At 44.4% G+C, this 16,579-nt stretch overlaps 1 protein-coding gene and 1 long non-coding RNA gene across 4 annotated transcripts in view; one reads left to right on the plus strand and one right to left on the minus strand.

Moving 5' to 3' along the window:
* RAP1A (RAP1A, member of RAS oncogene family) overlaps nucleotides 1-7,559 on the minus strand; it is a 70,903-nt gene extending 63,344 nt beyond the window's left edge. The window contains exons 1-2 of one of the 3 annotated variants that reach the window (XM_055312504.1): nucleotides 7,405-7,540; nucleotides 6,613-6,726 (exon numbers count right to left, since the gene is read on the minus strand). The gene's annotated coding sequence lies outside the window, so the exon portion shown is untranslated. Of the gene's footprint in view, nucleotides 1-6,612; nucleotides 6,727-7,404 lie in introns of all 3 variants that reach the window. The other 2 variants (XM_055312503.1, XM_055312505.1) reach the window with 2 other exon arrangements.
* Nucleotides 7,560-7,801: 242 nt separating this feature from the next.
* LOC129501522 (uncharacterized) overlaps nucleotides 7,802-16,579 on the plus strand; it is a 30,423-nt gene continuing 21,645 nt past the window's right edge. The window contains exon 1 of the long non-coding RNA XR_008662753.1: nucleotides 7,802-7,856. This is a non-coding gene — a long non-coding RNA (uncharacterized LOC129501522). The remainder of the gene's footprint in view (nucleotides 7,857-16,579) is intronic.

Here is a 16,579-nt window from a genome sequence, read left to right on the forward strand (position 1 = left end):
ACCTAAAAGTCCCATACTAGGAGACCAATATCCTGTTCAGTGAAAAAAGTTGGAACAAAACAGTATATATAAAAGTATAATTCCATTTTTTTAAAAAATTAAAAAAAATCTGTACATGCAAGGAAAGAACTAGAAAAATGTACAATTAAATTTTAGCAGTAATTATTTCTGGGTTATGGATTTATAGATGATTTTCAATTTCTTCTTTACATTTATGTTCTTTTCAAAATATACCATAATGAAACATGAATTACTTTAAACAGGAAAAAAAAAGTTTTAAGTAGCTATTATCACTGAAAAATGATGCTGACCCTAACAAGGACATGTTACTTGGAAAGAACACTTCCTAGTGCAAAGAAAACGTCAAACTTACTTTGTTTCCAGCTTTTATTATGTTCACACTTACTTTTAGACTAAAGAATGTCACCAAAATGCAGTAGTACTCATGAAACCGAGTACTAAAAGTCAGCCAATGTTTCATCAGAAAGCACCACAGTTAAATGAACTGTTTTATTATATGTCAATTGATAATAATAAATGTCCAATTAATCCTAACTCAAAACATGCAAAATGAAAAAATGAAAAACTATTCTTGTTTTGCAAATTAACTATGTATACTGTTGTTGCCTTATAAGCACATCATAGTTAGTTCTGGAATGGGGAGGAACTTGAAAATAAAGCTGGCAAGCTACCAACATTCACTAAAAATGCACATTGATGCATTTTTTTCTACATGCACATTTCTGTTCTAGGGCATAGTTAACTTTAGTGGCAAAAGATGATTTTTATCAGTGTAACGAAAAAAGATTAAGCTGTTCTAGGAAAAACAAAAGAACAACAAAAAACCTTCTTGCATTGAATACAGAATTAAAACTGCCATCTGAACCAGAAAGGAAAAAAACAAAACTTCCCTATCATTTGGCATATACACAGAAAAGCAATTTGAAGGAAAAAAAAAAAAAAAAGTCCTGAATTGAGATAAAATAGATGGTAAGCAAAAGATTCTAATTTTACTGTATTTTAAACTGGGAAACTGGTATGCTTATAATATCAGGGAAAACTACAGGGAAAAAAATAAAACTATAGGGAAAAAAGAAAGAAAATAATACCACAGAAATAGCTATTGAGCCACTAAGAGAAAATTTAAAGTATCACACTGATCTTACTTAGAGAATGAGTATCATTCTATTTTCACCTACCATGAAAATACAACATTTATTTATAAAACATATGTCAGGTTCTGGCAAACAAAATAAATTACTAGACTATAAATTCCTTATAATAGAAGCTACAGCCTCACATCTCAGTTTCCATCAAAGAACGTAATATTGGGTCATGCAAACATCTGTTCAATGACTGAATCAGAAATCTATTAATAAAATCATGCAACATTTTTTACATGCATTCAATGGAATGGAAAAGGTACATCAAAAGACATCAAAGATTTGGCCTAGACACTGAAAACTACATAAAATCCAACGATTAATGTTAAATTTCAACTGCAAAATAATTAAGTTATGGTTGCTTGTGTATTGATCTATAATACAGCCAACTTGTCTAGAACAGAATGATCCTGTTTATGAACGAATTTTTAAATATCATTGAAAACATAGTAAATAAATTTACTCTTTAGATTATACGTCTGAGTGATCTGAAATATTCAGTCCGCAAAAGGAGATAATTTCGTACTACTAACTTAGAATCTTACAAGCTGCATCTGGGATTTGTTCAAAGAAACAACTGCATCCAGTTCTTTGTGCCTCTTTTACTTTTACACTTTTGTGGTTGATAACTAAACCACAATTCTATCCTGAGCAAAGTTATTTCTTACAACCAGAATACATGTGTATAACATAGCACTGCAAAAACCATGAATGTTAAAGGTATACAAACTTGTAAGTTCAAAGTAACTAAGCTTTAATTAATCCAACAGTATCTTTTACCAGTTACAATGTATAGTTTAGTATATTCCTATTCTTATGAAATATGAACTTAAATATATTCTGAAACCAAACACCAGGTTACATATTTAATTTCAAAATTGGTTAACTTTACCATTCCGCACTTTGAACTAATCTCTAGCAATGTGAACTACACAGGCTAGAGATAGCTGGGTATGCAAAGAAATTTTTTTTTCCAGATTTATCTGGAATTAGCTTAAATAAGTCATCAGTACCTTTTAAAAAAAAAAAGAGCCACTGACTTGTCCCTGGTTGAGGTTAATTTCATAAAACACATTTAATCTTTCATGTACATATCATATACTTCTGAAAATTATATTTAAATGATTATTATTTAGACCACTTATAAAAGTACACTATTTATTTCAACTCCACCTTAATCATCACACACAATTTCCTTTTCTTATTGGTGCGGTCACGTACGTACCTTCCACATCTAAAAGACCTATTTTCAAGCGGAAACGAGAACATGGCATAGCTTCTCTGTTAAACTGCTTTGCTGATCAGTATGTCATAAGAAACTAAGCTTATAGGTTCAATACTCTTCTGGATCATTTAACTTTGAAACAAACTGGCCTCTTAACCACTCATCTCAAAACTGTGAGAGGGGGACTGTGAAGAGTGAGTGATTCATTCAGTGACCATAACCATTGTAACAAAAATTCATAAGCTGAAAGGGCCAATATTACCTCTGTACATGAAAAACTGTAAAGCACATAAAAACTACCACTTGTAACCCCAAATTTCATGCACAGAAAAAGGGAGTGGGGAGAATGGGTGCTCATTTCAATAACATAAGAAAGCTTAAATATATTTAACACTAATCACTTCCATAAGATGTGAATTTGGCATTAAGTCATGCAGCAATATATGACATCAGAATGAATAGAAAATACTTGGAAATACGCCGTTAACTCTTTTTAAAATTGATGAGTTTAATCTGAAAAGGAACATCAGGAGGAAGTAAGACTATGTTCACAATTTTAAACTCACCACACAATATTAATATATAAACACTTTATACAAATTTTTAAATTGAACTTCTAAAATAAGAAAATTTTAGAACTGGGAACTTAGAGGTTATTTTAAGTTCAATGAACATCTGCTGGATCCCTAGCATGTGTCAGACACAGTGCCAGCTGCTTGCAGGTAACTCAATTATTCAACTCACTCACTTTAGAGATGGTGGAGTTGCCTGCTCATGCCAAATCAAGCCATCTAGATTTCAGAACTAGAAATGCTGAGCAGTGCTCTCACAGTGGTAGAATTTCTATCAAAACCGACTGGTATCATTCTTCCTTATAAACTAAATAAAATGTCAAAGATGCAATGCTAACCCTATTTAACAAAACAATACTCTCTGTGTTTTGAAAGCTATAAAGAATTACAACTGTCTAAAAATTCAACTAAGTACTAGTTGCATAATTTATTGCAAAGAACAAAACATGGGGCTGTCAGTTTTAAGATTCTAAAGACACACATAACAGAAATTAAACAAACTGCAGATATCATTTAAAAATCCCTTTATGGGCAGCCCAGGTGGCTCAGAGGTTTAGCGCCGCCTTCAGCCCAGGGCATGATCCTGGAGACCCCGATGGAGTCCCACGTGAGGCTCCCAGCATGGAGCCTGCTTCTCCCTCTGCCTGTTTCTCTGCCTCTCCTTCTCTCTAGGTCTCTCATAAATAAATAAATAAAATCTTTAAAAAAAAAATAAAAATCCCTTTGTGTAAAAAAAAAAAATAAACAATATGAAAAATCAGATGCTCGACTGGAATGTGTATTTTATATAAAAGATCAGTCATATAATAACAAAGTTCATGGATGGTAGTAAACTTTGGCAAGACTTTTAAGTTATTTAACTATTAGATTCTGAATCATGACAGAATGTAAAACTCCCTGAGGACAAATACCCTAACTCATCTCTGTGTCACCAACAATTAGCACTCTGTTGTTAAATGCTGGAGAGGTAAATTATGATATGAACTTTAAATTCAAGCTATTTGAAAATTCAACCTAACTAAAAGATCTTCTTTTATAACTCAAATGACTTTTTTCAAGTATTAAACAATAATACTCAATGCAAGTAACACTGCCGTAACACTGAAGATCAACAACTGTGGCTATCCCTTTAACTAGAACAACATATTTTTTAAAGTAATTCACAGGACACATCAAGAAGACAAATTCATATACTTTGATTCAGTTCTTCTTCTGGAAATCATCCCAAGAAAAAAATTCCAAAAGAAAGAAAGAAAATGCTACATATACAAAGTGTTCATTTCATCATAATTTTAGTAAAGTGAAACAAACTATCTACATGCCCAACAACCGGTAACACATAGATGGAGTATTTTTGCAACCTCTGAAAAAGGCTTAAAATAAAGATTAAACCTCCTAACTGGTCTTCCTGCTTATACTCTTGCCCTGGCCAATTCCCACCAAGTTGATTTCCACACAGCAGCCAGAAGGATTCCCACAAACTCTTCTACTTAAAACCCTCCAACAGTTGATTGCTCATCTCATTCAAAGTAAAATCTGGGATCCCTGGGTGGCTGAGCGGTTTAGCGCCTGCCTTTGGCCCTGGGCATGATCCTGGAGTCCCGGGTGGATTCCTGCATCAGGCTCCCTGCATGGAGTCTGCTTCTCCCTCTGCCTGTGTCTCTGCTTCTCTCTCTCTCTCTCTCTCTCATAAATAAATAAAATCTTTAAAAAAAAATTAAAATCTGAAGTTTTTACCATGACCTACAAGGCTGTTACTTCTCTAACCTAATGCTCCCTCACTCCTTCTTGCTGTCTTCCTAGTTGTTCTCAAAAGGCCAAGTACACTGAGGGGGGGGGGGGTCTTTGCACTTGCAGTCCCCTCTGCCTACAACTTTCTTCTCCAAGAGAGCACATCTAACTCACTTCCTTTAGGTCTCTGCTCCAGTCTCATGCCATCCCTGCCACTGCTTCTCTCTTTCCCTCACCCTAAGTGACTCTTCTGCATAGCTCTTATCATGTAATATATTCTACATTTATTTGGTTATGGCCCATCTCTTCTGATTGAAATATAAGCTCTATGACAACAAGAACTTGATTTTATTCACACAACAGGCATTCAAAAAGCAGTTGTTGAAGTAATATTAAACGCTGGTATAATAATCATTAACTACATGAAAAACCATGCATTTAAACAAGCTCGGAAGAGAACAGGAAAAATGAATAATTTGATTTGTGAACATTTAAGTGTCGATCATGTTACTAAGGAGTTTGTACAATAAAAATTTAGGTCAGTTGTGATTAGGATTTTAGGCTGCCAAAAGTGACTATAGCTATCTTATTTCCTTGGAAGCCATTAGTGTATTAGCTCAAAACTGACTGGTAGCAGTTATTAATGACAACTTTTCTTCATAAAATCGTAGTAACAATTACTCTTAAATCTTATTCCTAAAGACCCAAAGTTTGGTCTGTAAGCACCGACACTGCCATTCTTGAGGCCACACAGAAGGTGGACAAAGGCTTTTGAACAGTTTTAATATGGAATTGAATAACACTCAGGGATTCCAGTTTTCCTCTGAGACAGGTATCTATGCTTGGTTTCAGAGGGAACCCGAAACTGAATGCAAAATTCCATGCATAAACGTCTATTAACTTTTTTTTTTTCTCCTGGAGAGAAAATCTATATGTCTCATCATAATCTCAAAGGTGTCAGTGGCCTAGAAAAGGTTAAGAATCACTGTTTTGCACTGGAAGTGTACTATTCTAACATAAGCTACCTTCAAACGAACAGAAAATATAGAATACCTAGACGCCTCCTTGTAATCATTCAACCCACCCATAAAATTCCGAGTGCCTGCACTGTGCCAGACACTGTGTGATCCTCAATACCTTGCACTTAATCGTGCTTTGCAGTACACAGTTGAAAACGCCAAGGAAACAAGGTTCAGTGAAACGCCAGACTAAAAAAAATATAACTGCACCCGATGCAAATACAGTCTCAAAACAAAGTGGTGTAAGAAGTCCTAATAAAGACAGAGAAAAGCTTGGGGGCCTGATTTAGCGTCTATCATGTCAAAGTAGGGCCGATGTCAATTACATCAAAAGGGAAGAAAGACTACACATGCATGCCCGCCTCCACACACTGACAGGAAACCAGAAGAAAGTTTCCAAGTCCTGTTTCCAGCAGCGTCCCTGAGGCTGCCCTGCAGCGCGCTTCTGAAGGCAGGCCCGGACCTTCGACTAGGGGCTGCTACTTCACTCACACCTCGACGGAAACAGCAAGAACCATCATCCCAGACCCGGGAAGCAGAAAACCGTGGCCACCTGGAGGGCCCGATAACCTCCTGCCGCGACTCCGTTTTTGTTTTTGCCTCCGCCTCCGCCTCCTCCCTTCAGAGCAGAGGCAAGACCATCTCTCCCCCCCCCCCAGCAAGGAACGGGTGACTCAGTGTCAGTTCTTTTTCCCAAGAGGCCAGCAGGTCGCCCAACTCTTGCGCTCGGCCCTGCGAGGAGGTCCCGTCTTTCAGGCACCAGCGTCTTCCCCTCACCTCCTCCCAGTCGCAGTAAATTACACGATTCGGCTGAGGACACGGCCCTTAACTCCCTGAGGGGACGAGCCGCACTCCCGCCAGCCCCCAGGCCAAAGGAAGCCCAGGATCAGTCGGTGCCTGACCTCCGCTCCAGCAAACTCCAGGGGCGAGGCACAGGTTCAAGAAGAGCAACGCCGGGAAGGCGAGCACGCGGCAGGCAGGCTGGGAAGACGCGAGGGAGGAGGGCGGGCAAGGGGCTGGGAGGCGGAGGGGACGCGGGGATGTCAGCCCGCGCCGGGGAGCGCAGCAAGGGCGCGCGGACGGACCCCGGCCGGCGGCTGCGGCGGCGGCGGGGGGCGGCGGCGGCGGGGGGCGGCGGCGGCGGGGGGCGGCGGCGGCGGCGGGGGGCCGCGGCGGCGGGCCGGCGCCCCCCGGTCCCCGCAGACAACCCGCCCAGCCTCCGGACCGCCTTTCCGCGAGCCCCCCGCGCGCAGAGCTGCGTCGGGGGGAAGGTCCGTCCCTCGCCCGGGGACGTGCAAGACGAGGGAAAGGGCAGCGACGTCCCGGGCGCCGCAGCCCTCGGGCGGCAAGCGGCGAGGGCGCCGCGTCCGAGCGGACGGCGAGGGGGGCCGGAGGGTCGGGGCACAAGGTCCCCTTTCTGCCGCACACCCGGCCCGGGCCCCTCCCGTCCGTCTCCGCCCGCAGGCCCAGCCACGGCGGACCGGCTCGGTCCGCGGGCGTGGCCGGCTCTGGCCCCGGCGGCGGCGGCAGGGCCTCCGGAGCTCCGGCCCCTCCCGCCGGCCAGGCCCCCGGGCCGCCGCCCCGGACTCCGAGGGAACGCGGAGGAGGAAGGGGGGAGCCAGGGGACTGGCCGGCGACAGGAGCCGCCTCTGCCCTGGCTCGGCCGCCCCGCGGGCTCCCCGCGCCTCACTCACCCGCGGCCCGGCGCCTCCTCCACCTCCTCCTCCACCTCCTCCCTCCTCTCGGCCGTGGCTCCGGCTCCGGCTCCGGCTCTGCGCGGCGACGGCGGCGGCGGCGGCCTCGAGAGCGGCGGCGGCGGCCTCGAGAGCAGCGGCGGCGGCGGCGGCGCCTCCAGAACGCGCACGCACGCAGCACGCAGGCCCCGCCCCGGCCCGGCCCCGCCCCCGGCCCCGGCCCCGCCCCGCCCTCCGAGGCGGCGTCGGCCCTGCCTCCCCGCGACGTCCCCGAGTCCGCTTAAAGCAGCCGCGCGGGGGACTGCGGTGGGAGCGGAGAAGCGGGTGGGAGGGGCGCGGTGGCGGGGCCTTGCGGAGGGCGGGCGGGAGGCTGCGTCGGGCGGGAAGCAAACGGGGAGGGGCCCGAAGGCTCCGGAGGAGTCGCGGCTTGCAGGGAATGCGAGTCCTGAGCGGTAAGTGCCCGGCTCTGCGCTAGGCGCAGGGGCCCTCGCGAAGCTTCAATTCTAGTGGGGGGGGGGGGGGACCGACGACAAGCAAGCAGAGATGTCAGGTACTGGTAGGTAGAGTGAAGAAAAACAACGCCGGGCACGGGGTGACGCTGTAGCTGGCCAGATGCTGGCCCGCAGGGGAGGCCTGTGAGCACTTGTCCCACCCGTGTGCTAGGAGAGAATGAGCTCAGCGGACACCTGCGGGGGGTGCGCTGGGGGTGGGGGCTCGGTGGGGACAGCCTTCCCACACCGAAAGTCGATCAGCCTGAAACTCAGAGGTGAGACTAATAGACCTGGCAGGTTGCAGGAGCAGCAAAAAGCCGGCATGGCTGAATGGAACCAGCTACCCCGAAAGCAGCGGTAGTTAAACTGGGAGAGGTGTGGAAGGACCGGATCCGGCGCAGCCCTGTGGGCTCTTATAAGAGCAACTAAAAGCCGTGGGAGGGCGCGCAGAGGAATAACCACACCTGGTTCACATTTTTAAGAATTATTCTTGGGCAGCCCGGGTGGCCCAGCGGTTCAGCGCCGCCTTTGGCCCAGGGGCTGATCCTGGAGACCGGGGATCGGGTCCCGCGTCGGGCTCCCTGCATGGGGCCTGCTTCTCCCTCTGCCTGTGTCTCTGCCTCTCTCTCTGTCTCTCGTGAATAAATGAACAAAATATTTTAAAAAAATAAAAACTATTCTTGCTCTTATGTGTAAAGTGCCCAACAGGGAAGCACAAATGTCCACAGGAAGGCCACCAAGGATGTTGTTGGAGGTAACTTGGAACAGGAAGGCAACAAAGGAGTGAGAAAGCTACTCGGGTACATTTTGAATTGGGATGGATTTGGCAGAGACTGTGTGAAGGAACAAACCCCACGGATGATTCTTAGGTTCAGAGCTCGAAGGATGAGTTAATGGTGGTGCCATTTAATGGGAAAGGGAAGGCTGCGAACAGGAGAAATTTGGGGTTGGGGGAAATCAGTATTTCTGTTTTGTACATGTTCCATAAGGTGCTTGTTGTATACATCCACAGGAAATGTTGAGAACAACAGTTGGATATAGATTTGGGATTCTTGGGGATCCCTGGGTGGCTCAGCGGTTTAGCACCTGCCTTTGGCCCAGGGCGTGATCCTGGAGTCCCGGGATCGACTCCCACATCAGGCTCCTGGCATGGAGCCTGCTTCTCCCTCCTCCTGTGTCTCTGCCTCTCTCTCTCTCTCTCTCTATGTCTATCACGAATGAATAAATAAATCATTAAAAAAAAAAGATTTGGGATTCTTCAGAGCACAGATGCTTCTTAAGCCAGGAGTCTACATGAAAGCACTTAGGGAGGGAGAGTAGCTAGAGAAGAGGACTAAGAGGAATCCAACACTTGGAGATTAAGTAGAAAAGGAGGAGGAGCTACCAGTCTGATCAGAGGAATACTAGGAAAGGGTGAGTGATAGAAGATAATTGTTTCTAGAAGGTGGGAGTCATCACTCTTATCAAGTACTGCTGAAACAAGTAAGCCAAGGAGAGAGTTTGAACACTAGGTTTGGCCAGATGAAGTCACTGATGTCCTTGATGAGAGCAGTTTCAATGGTGTCACAAGGGAGAAAGTCTGATTAGGGTGTGTTAACAGGAGAATGGGAAGTGAGGAGGAGAGACTGACTTGATATAAAGCAAGTCTAAACCGCTCTTAAGGACCTTTGCTATAAGGAGCAACTGGGAACATGGTAGTAGCCCCCAGAGTACTTGGGATCAAGGGAGAGTATATTAAGATGGGAGATGCTTCTGTTGTTGGTACGCTGGATCAATCCTTTGGAAAGGTAAATGTGACAATACAAAAGGGAAGAGAGACAAGTGGAGACTGTCCTCAAGACGATGACAAGCAGGGCACCTGAGGGGCTTTGGCTCAGGGTGTGATCCTGGGATCCCAGGATCTAGTCCCGCATCAGGGTTCCCCACAGGGAGCCTGCTTCTCCTGCCTATGTCTCTGCCTCTCTCTGTGTCTCTCATGAGTAAATAAATGAAATCTTAAAAAAAAAAAAAAAAAGCAATGAGACCTAGCATGAGAGTGAAGAGGTGGCCTTGAATAGGAACAAGGACAGTATGTTGACACAGTATTTGGGGGGAGAAGGCGAAGTCTGGATGCAAATGCAGGTAAGTCAGGGAGTATACTTGGTGTTGGTGGCAGAGCAGGAGGGGACAGCTGGGAGCTAAAATTCAGCCCCTGTTCTGCCAACCCAGCTGTGAGGCTACGTCACCCCAGCAGAAGGGGGGCAGCTTTTCTAATTACCGCACCTGGAGGGGGTTGCCTTTTAGCGGTCATCTCCGCCCTCCTAGGACACACACACACGCACACACACATACACTGTGTGTACATTTTCCTGGTTTGCACTAAGATCAATATGTGCAGGCTGCCTCACTGGGTCTGAGGAGATAGAGCTGGTCTGTGTGCTTTCCTTTACTCTCTGCAACAAAAAAACTGAATGAGGGGCACCTGGGTGGCTCAGCGGTTGAGCGTCTGCCTCAGGCTCAGTTCGTGATACTGGGGTCCCAGGATCAAGTCCCACGTCGGGCTCCCTATGGAGAGCCTGCTTCTCCCTCTGCCTGTGTCTCTGCCTCTGTGTGTGTGTCTCATGAATAAATAAATAAAAATCTTAAAAAAAAAAACAAACCTGTCAATGTGGAGGGACTACTGGCTATTTAAGGAGCTAGGAGAAGGTGAACAAGAACTCCCATGAAGAATGAGTTACTAGAGAAGTATAGTACGGTGGTCCCATATTTAAAGTGAGACCATTCAGCAAGGTTGTGTGATTTTCTCCAGCCACACATGCCATTGCTTGGGGAGATGGCAGGAGGGTTGGATTTGACCAGGGCTGGGTTTGCTGATGAAAGTCATGAGGGAGTGAGGGAGGAAACACCAAGGAGTGGTTCTAGTGACAGACCTTGGAATCTAAGCCAGGCGGAAGAGAGGAAAATAAAAATGCCGTGGAGTCACTGGTTTGGTGGTCCCTATGAGAAAGAATAGTTGAGGAGGAAGCAGTGGAATAGGCGGGGAGGGGACTTTCCAAGGATCAAGCATGGGGAAGGGTGAAGGAGGCCGTCGGGAAAGAGGAAGCCAAGGTGTCTTATGAGAAAAATGGGTGGGAGCCCTGGGTGGCGCAGCGGTTTGGCACCTGCCTTTGGCCCAGGGCGTGATCCTGGAGACCCGGGATCGAGTCCCACGTCGGGCTCCCGGTGCATGGAGCCTGCTTCTCCCTCTGCCTGTGTCTCTGCCTCTCTCTCTCTCTCTGTGTGACTATCATAAATAAATAAAAATTTAAAAAAAAATTTATTAAAAAAAAAAAAAGAAAAAGAAAAATGGGTTCATGGAGCTGAGGAAGCAGCCAGGACCTTGGGATCTTGTCCTGTCACAGCATACACTTGAGCCATTGGTCTGAGGGAGGCTGCGGGAGCTGCAGAAGCTAGGGAGAGACTGGGCATAGCTGGGCTCTGCAGGGCCCCTTCACAGCCGCAGGAGAGCCCACCGGGGCCTTGACTTTACCTGTCTTTCCTGTTTCTCCTTCCACTGAGGACACCCCTGTGTTTGAGTGCACACTTTATTCTCTCTGGTGTTTGACAGAAACTAAATGACGTGACGTGTCCTCCCCAGTCCACCTCCTCTTTCTCCTCCTGATTTCCCCTTTTCTGTTTGTGACACTTTCTCAGTTATTTAGCCTCCAAGCCTCAGCTGCCTATACTCTTCCCCATCCCTGTGCCCCATCAGTCCCCAAAATGTGGCCATCTGTACTGTCCCGTAGAACATTCTACTGTGTTCTTTACCTACATCATCTGGTACAGTAGTCACAGGTGGCTACTGAGCACTGGAAATGTGGCTAACACGACTGAGAAACTGGATTTTTGATCTTATTTGACCTTATTCCTTAAGGAATTTAAATTAGATGTAAGCAGGCACATATGGCTGGGGGCTCCCGGACCTGACAGACGAGTAGAAGTCCCTCGACACAACGTCTCTTCTGTCTGCCTCCACGGCCTTGACTGGTCAGTTACCTCTTGTCCAGGCTTTTCCTGGCATGTCCTCGTCCGTCTCCTGCTTAGCTCCTTACCCCCCCCCCCCCATCCATTGTGTGTTCTTGCCGGAAGCACCTCTCTGGAGCAGTGGCCAAGTCATGACTCCGCCCTCTTAAAATCATTGCTGCTTCTCTGTCAGTCTCACACCAGTGCCCACCCAGGACCGTGGCTTCATCCCACTTTTCCCGCCTCTCTTTCAGGATGTTTGGAAAGAACTGGTTCTCAAGCCAACTTGAATTACTGGCTGTAATTCCTACCGACCTCTGACAGAGGAGCCCACCTGTTTGCCCAAATTGTCGCTGCCTGGAACGATGCCCTCCCCCACCCCTTCTTGCAGCCCCCAAATGTATTGAAATCCTGGGAGGCCTGTCTCATATTGCAGCAGCTACCCAGAACCTTTCCAGATTTTTCCTCTCCTCCAAAACCCCACAGTTTCTGTTTTCACCTCACCTGTGGAGCTGACATGCTGCCTTGTCATATGTTTTTTGCAGCCATTTTTATTCCCGTTACTAAATCTCCCTTCTTGCAGATCCCTTCTTGCAGATCTCCCTTTTAATTACATTAGCGCCTCTCGTCAGACTTATACCTTCAACGTTGGAGGTACTCCTCAACCAGCCTCTGAATTGAGTTGTACACTTTTGTGGAATCTGAAGAGCATTTATGCCTCGCTCTGCCCCTAAGTACTGTCACTAACCCTCAAAGAGGGTTGGTTATACCCTGGGAGAAACAAAAAAGGGCGAGAAGCAGGGGCCAAATAGCAATTATCTCATGACATTCCTGTCACAACTGAGAATTTCTCAAGTTGGAACACCAGGTGTGGGGCAACACTCTTGGAAATTCAGAAAAAAAGAATGAAAGAAATACAAGCAGGAAAAAAATTAAGTGGGAAACAGCTTTTTGAAATAGATCATAATCATGACACACCTGATAGCCAGTTCTAGGAGGATGCTAGAAACAACGTGGAGGTAGGTGAGTCTTTGCTCCAAGAGATGGACGTTCCAGGAGCTGCATGTGAGGATGATCTCACCTACAGTCTTGCTGACCCAGAGAGTGAGTTAACTGACAATGGACTCTTCCTGTCTGCAGAGTTTGACCACCACAGTGTCTGGGCTATGCTGTGCTGAGACCGTGTTGACAGTTTGCCTTTTTTTTTTTTTCCTAAGAAAAAATCACTTCCAGGAGAATGTTCTTTTGATAGCTTTCATCCTTGGACTTCATGAACTGACCTTAAAATTAAGCAAAAACAAGGGACACCTGGGTGGCTCAGTGGTTAAGCATCTGCCTTTGGCTCAAGGAGTGATCCTGGAGTCCCGGAATCGAGTCCTGCATCAGGCTTCCCACAGGGAGCCTGCTTCTCCCTCTGCCTGTGTCTCTGCCAGTGTCTCTGCCTCTCATGAATAAATAAATAATACCTATAAGAAAAAAGCATTCAGATTGTGATACAAATCAATAAAAAGAGGCTTCCAACCAATAAATATTTAGAAAATGTGTTTTCAGACCAGTATTCTTAGAAACCTGTATCCCAAGAGTAGAATTACATATGCTATGCCCTGCAATACCTAATACACTTTTCTTGTGGTACAGTGGTTTTAAGGATTTGAAGAACAGGCATATTTTACACACAAAAAAAATATACCTCACACATATGGGACCTTACACACATTTAGTCAGCAAATCTTAACTGAGTGCTCGCTGCTCTATGGTTGTTGCTAAAAATTCAAATGACCTGGCATTGGTATACATATCATCATTTTACAGTTTTCAAAATGACTCCACAGTACCTATTTTAATCCTACTGACAATGTCATTAAAGTAGGTATACGTCTCATTTTCCAGAGGGGAAAACTTGCTCAAATGGATTAAATGAATTGCACAAAAGCACAGAGCTATTAATTGGTAAGATCTCAAACTGAAACCTAGACCCTGGAGTGTTAAAACATTGGTTGAATTAGAATATAAGTTCCCTGAGGGCACAGACTTGATCTGTTTTGTTCATTACTATATTCTCAGAGCCTAAATCACATGAGGTATATTGTAGGTTCTCAATAAATCTTTCAGGAATGTGTGTGTGTGTGTGTGTGTGTGCACGCGCACATGCACGCGTAAAAGCACATGTGGGGTTGGAGGGAGAGCTGGGGAGAGAATATAAACCAACCATCTAATTCATTAGCATATTTGTATATTTTAATTAATTTACATGCTAAGCTGATCTTTTCTATATTAATGCTCCTCAAAGTACAGTTCACAGACTGGTACTGGTCCACAAAATTTTTTATTACCAGTTGTCTTAGTCCATTCAGGCTGTTGTAGTGAAATACCATAGACTGGGCACCTTATAAACAACAGAAGTTTATTTCTCAAGTTCCGCAGGCTAGAAGTCATGAGATCAAAGTGTCAGCAAAGTCATGTCTGGTTAGGGCCTGCTTTCTGGTTCCTGGTGGTGCCTCTTGCTGTGTCCTCAACTGGTGGAAGGGGCTAGGGATCTCTCTGGAACCTCTTTTATATAAGGGCAGCAGTCCATTTATGAGAACTTCACCCTTATGACCTAAGTACTTCCCAAGTCCCCACCTCTGAATACCATCATCTTTGGGGGTTAGGATTCCAACCTACGAATTTTGAAGGGATACAAACATTCAGTTCATAGCACCAGTCAACATCAAGTATGGAAAACTAGAGTAAGCGTTTAGAATCCTTTGTGACAATTTCACATTGCTGTGGCATATAACCTGGTGATCAGTAGACCTGTCCAGTTGAGCAGGACAGAAACCAGCACAAGTGTTGCCTGACTGACTCGTGTGGTGAGTCACATATGGTATGAATTGGGTACTCGTCATACAACATCCGGTGTTTTTTAAACTTTTGACCCTCTTCATCCATTTCTTCTACTCTCCCACCCCCACCCCCACCTCTAGAAATCACCAGTTTGTTCTCTGTATCTATGAGCTTCGGGTCTGTTTTGTTTTATTTTCTATTCCAAATATAAGAGAGATTTTATAGTATTTGTATTTCTCTGACTTCTTTCACGTGTGTGTGTGTGTGTGTGTGTGTGTGTGTGTGAATCAATTTCCTTATCCATTCACTCATCTATCTATGGACACTTACATTGTTTCCATATCTTGGCTGTTATAAATAGTGCTGCAGTGAACATGGGGTTGTAAGTATCCTTCTGAGTTAGGGTTTTATTATCTTTGGATAAATACCCAGTACTGGATCATATGGTAGCTCTGTTTTTCATTTTTGAGGAACCTCCATACAGTTCCCATCGTGACTATGCCACCGTACATTCCCACCAACAGTACACAGGGTTTCCTTTTCTCCACATCCTCATCAACATTGGTTGTCTCTCGTTGTTGTTATAATAGCCTTTCTGACAGGTGTGAGGTGATATCTTATTGCGGTTCTGGCTTATGTTTCCCTAATGATAAGTGGTGTTGGGCATCCTTCATGTGCCTTTTGGCTATTGGTATGGCATGTCTTGTCATTATTCTTTGGAACAATGTCTATTTAGATCTTCTGTCCCTTTTTTTAATTGAATAGTTTGGGTTTTTTGCTCTTGCGTTACTTGAGTTCTTCATATACTTTGGATAATAACCCCTTTCAGGTAAAGGATTTGCAAATCTTTTTTCCCAGTAAGTAGGTTGCCATCTTATTTTGTTGATGGTTTCCTTTTCTGTGCAGAAATTTTTTTGTTCAATGTAATCCCACTTGTTTATTTTTGCTTTTGTTGCTCTTTGGTGTCAGATTTGGAAAAATCATTACCAGACCTTTGTGAAGGAGCTTACCCTTACATTTTCTCCTGTTGGGGCAGAAGAGGGGTATGCGATTGTAAATGGGATTATTTTCTTAAATTCTCTTTCTTATATTTTATTATTAGTATAGAGATTTTTTGCATGTGTATTGATTTTGTATCCTACAGCATTATCAAATTCATTTATCCTAATAGTTTTTCAATGGAATCTTTAGAGTTTTCTACATATAATATCCTGTCATCTACAAATAGTGACAGTATTACTTCTTCCTTTCCAATGTGGACGACCTTTATTTCTTTTTCTTGCTTAATTGCTCTGGCTAGGACTTCCAAACTGAATTAAATAAAAGTGGTTAAAGCGGAAATCTTTGTTTTGTTCCTGATTTGAGAGGAGGAGCTTTTAGATTTTCACCATTGGGTATGATCTCAGATATGGAATTATCTATGTGGCCTTTATGTTAAGGTCAGTTCCCTCTATACCCTCTTTGTGTTTATCATAAATGGATGTTGAATACCATCAAAGATGTTTTTGTATCTATTGATTTTGTCAATGTGGTGTAGTACATTGGCTGATTTGCAGATGTTGAACTGGCCTTGCACATATCCTAATAAATCCTACTTGATCATGGTATATGATCCTCTTAATGTGTTGTCAGATTCAGTTTGCTAATATTTTGTTGAAGATTTTTACATCTGTGTTCATCAGGTTTATTGGCCTGTAATTTTCTTTTCCTGTGGCTTTCTTGTTTGGTCTTGGTATCATGGTAATGCCAGCCTTGTAAAATAAGTTTAGAAGTATTCCTTTCTCTCTCTCTCTCTCTCTCTCTAAGTGCTTGAGAAGGATTGGTATTAACTTATCTTTGAATGTATGGTAGAGTTCACCAGGGAAACCATCTGGTCC

The sequence above is a fragment of the Nyctereutes procyonoides genome, unplaced genomic scaffold (assembly GCF_905146905.1).
Source record: "Nyctereutes procyonoides isolate TBG_1078 unplaced genomic scaffold, NYPRO_anot_genome, whole genome shotgun sequence".
Lineage (NCBI taxonomy): Eukaryota > Metazoa > Chordata > Mammalia > Carnivora > Canidae > Nyctereutes > Nyctereutes procyonoides.